Below are 4,346 nucleotides of genomic sequence, written 5' to 3'. Positions count from 1 at the left end.
GACAGTGTTGGAACTCTTTTAAACAAAATAATATATATATATATATATATATATATATATATATATATATATATATATATATATATATATATATATATATATAAATAATGTGTACATATGTGGTCGGATTGAGCTGAAAATTTGCACCCCTATTGAATTCCTCAACAGCCAACTACCTCCCGGACTTCCACCTCATGACCTTAGACTGAAGGTTGGTGTTCCTGTTATGCTGCTGAGAAACGTGGAACCACCAGAACTATGCAATGTTATGCGTCTGATCATAAAAAAAATTGGAACCTTAATTCTGATTACAACCGTTCTGAGCAGACCGTCTGCTGGTGTGACAAAGTTCTTAACCTCCATGAGCCTTAGTCCCTTTGACGTGCCATTTGAGTTTATGCAACAGTAGTTTCCCATAAAAGTATGCTTTGCAATGAGCATCAACAAGGCCTGTGCCTTGTTGATGCTCATTGCAAAGCATACTTTATAGTCGTTACAAGTAGTTGGCCTAAATCTGACACAGCAGGTATTTATCCACGGTCAACTATACGTTGGATACTCCCATGTCGGCAGTCTGCACAATCTCTTCATTTATGGTAATCTGGCCAACACTAGAAACGTTGTCTACGAAGAAGTCCTGCAATAACACTTTTGAACCTACCCTATTACTCTCCTGTCACTGGAATCATTGTAACTTTCTTGATTTTTTAACCCAACTGCATCCACCTTCTTCATGTTGCTGGAGTCATTGTCAGTTTATCAATATTTTATCCCAACTGCATCCAACTTCTTCACGTTGCTGGCCACCTTTGCTAGTTACACTCCCAACCCATGAGTTCACGTCTCAACACCGATTCTGCAAAATTAGGTTGGGTGTGTCTATGTATTGTATCCAAAACATTGTAAGTGCGGTCGTATTATATCCAAAACATTATATTTTATCAAAAACATTGTAAGTGCGGTCGTGTTTCAGTTTTGTGCAACGACCTGATTGGTGTTTTTTTTTCCAGCATTTTCCCATCATTCTTTGCCCTTCACATCTGCATCCACGAGGTTTCTCCAGTCACTTCTCAAAGACTGTTTAAACATTTGGCATGCTTATTTTCATTACCAATTTTTAATAAACTTTTCGTTTTTTTTTTTCTTTTGGAATTCCTCATCTTTAAAATGTGGCCTGAGTAGACCTGAATGAAATCAGGTTATAATACCGAAACAAGTAAAACAATAATAAACTATTTTAATCCCGAGCAAGGCCAGGTTTTCTATTATATATTTGTGAAAAGGGCAGGCGTTGTCTCATGTGCAGTTGTACAGGCAAAAGTGTTAGTAAACATAGTCAGATTGAACTGAAAATTTGCATGCCTGTGGGGAACATGCTGGCAAGTATGCATGGCAAATTTCAATTTGCTCCATTGAAATGTGTGGCCTCTAGGGCGAAATCCCTTGCCTTTAAACGGACTTTGACAAGTGCTTGTCATTTCTCTCTTTCAGCTATCACCCTTTCTCCCTAGATTTCTCCTCTTTCCTCCCTTCTCTCCACTTTTTCTCTATTATAACGTTTGACAACTTCCACTCTCTCTCTTTCCCTCTCCATCTTCGCCATCTCTCTGTCGCTCTTTCTCCCACCATCTCTCTCTCTGTATCTATAGGAAGAAATCGTTGACAGAAGGAATAAAATAGTAAATAATTATATTGTGCCGAAAATATGTTTCACTCTGTTGAAGTTTAAATATTCCCACCACAGGGCTTTCAGAATGGTAAATTATTATCGCCCACCACCACTGCACAATCATGATAACAGATATTATTAATCAGATATTTATTGTGTTAATTTATATATGTGTGTGTGTGTGTATATATATATATATAAATATATATAATAATATTAGGGATAAAAATCCAAATTTACAGGTAAAAACTCAGTTAAATTCAATTTATCAAAAATTAAAATTAAATTAAGTTTCACAGTATATAATATATAATTTAGAGAAAAGAACCAAAATTCATGAACTCATCCATGAAAATCTAGTCACATAAAGAAAAATTTAATAAGTAAATACACTAAAAAGAACTATAATAAAATACAAAGTAATAATCATTAAAATAATAAAACAACTACACGTGTTTCATAACCAAATTTTCAAATAGAAAATAAAATAAAATAAAATCGATTATAATAAATCGATCAAAAATCAAGTCTATTCAAAAATATGGCTAATCGTCGGGTCAAACAATAATAATAATAATAAAATGAATGTATATATATCAACCAACAATAAATAACAAATGAAATTATAAAAAAATACTTATTATATCAAAAAGTAAAAGTACTTATTTTACTAATAAATAAAAGAAAAATATTAAATGATATTATACTTATTGAAGCTTTATTTTAAACTAAAATTAAACATTATACTATTAACATATCGTTTATCAGAATATCAGCTAACAATATATAACAAATGAATTTCTATAAAAATACTTATTTTACCAATAAATAAATAAATAAAAGAAAAATGTTTAACAATATTATTAAAAATAAATGTAATACTTATCTTATCAAAGTTTTAGGTTAAACTAAAATTATAAACGTGACATTATTAACTTTACGTTTATTAGAATATAAACTAACAGAAATATTAAATGAATTTATATAAAAAATATTTATTTCACCAATAAATAAAAGAAAAACATTTAACAATATTATTGAAAATAAATGCAAAGCTTATCTTAACGAATCTTTCGTTTAAAATACAATTTAAACGTTATACTATTAACTTAGCGTTTTACTGGAATTTAAACTAACAATACAGGAACTTATATAAAAATACTTATTTTACCAATAAATCAAAAAGAAATATTAAACAATATTATTGAAAAATGCAACACTAATCTTATTGCTATATTATATATATAAAGTGTATATATCTATATTTATAATAATATTAGGGAATATATCATTCCAAACGTACAGAGGAATATTCAATTTAGTAATACTAAATTAAATTTCACAATATATAATATATGTATGTAAATATAATTTAGAGAAGAACCACCATTATACAATCCAGACAATGAAAGACCCCAATGACACCATCCAGAAAAAAAAATACACTATAAAAATACTACTCTAAGAATTCAATAAAGCATAAAATGTAAATAGTAGTGAATTGGTAAAGCATAAAAGGTAAATAGCAATAAGTTGACCAGGCGCGTTTCGTGGCTATATTAAAACAGATAATTCGTTGATAAGATAAATCATGCTTTTAATTTCAATTAATATTGTTAAATGTTCTCATTTATTTATTGTATTAACATGGATTTTACTATATTTATTTCTTTTCTTAATGGATGATTATTATTAGCTCACAGCAATTATTCGATAAGATAAATTATGCTTTTAATTTTAAGTAATATTATTAAATGTTTTTCATTTATTTATTAACATGTATTTTTATATACATATTTATTTATATTTTTAATTAATTATTATGTGGTAAGATACGTACATTGATTTTTATCTTTATTCTAGATCTGATGAGTGACTATATTTTTAAATAGAATTAAATGTGGATCGATTTATTTTTGAATTAAATTGATTTTATCTGTTTTGATATAGCCATGAAATGCATGTAGCTAACTTATTGCTATTTACCTTTTATGCTTAACCAATTCACTACAATTACTTTTTATGCTTTATTGAATTCTTAGATTAGTATTTTTATAGTGAATTTTTTTCTAGATGGTGTCATTGGGGTCTTTCATTGTCTGAATTGTATAATGGTGGTTCTTCTCTAAATTATATTTATATCTATATTTATATATACATATGTGTATATATATAATGTGTATACATATGTATATATAATGTATATATATATATATATATATATATATACATATCCAGTGGGGTGGGGGGGGGGGAATAAATATTCGTACATGTCAAAATTCTTTATTTAATTTCTAATAAACATAAATGGGATATACCAATACTATATTTGCATACACATGCATAAACTAAGAATATGCAAAAGAAACTAATAAATTATAGTAACTAATGAATTTATATACAATTATTAATATTTAGGGGTGAAAAAAGTATTCGTACAGAATAAATTTATGAGTTTCTATGCCACAAAATGCTGTTAAAATAATATTTTTTTTACTAGAAGTTTCTCGTTTGTTCCAATAATCTTATCAGTGGTCATTTTTAAGTGTCAAAACGCTAGCTTCTTCATTTAGCACTGAGACAACATAAAGTAATGTCGTAATAATGGCGAAAAGTAAAGAACTCACAAATTCAGTGAAAAACTTAATTATTGAACAGTGGAAAGCAGGTAAAAGTT

This window comes from Octopus bimaculoides, chromosome 7 (assembly GCF_046866305.1).
Source record: "Octopus bimaculoides isolate indiv1 chromosome 7, ASM4686630v1, whole genome shotgun sequence".
In the NCBI taxonomy this organism is placed as follows: Eukaryota; Metazoa; Mollusca; class Cephalopoda; order Octopoda; family Octopodidae; genus Octopus; species Octopus bimaculoides.
The sequence above is the reverse complement of the archived record's forward strand: the minus strand, read 5'-3'. Positions refer to the sequence as shown.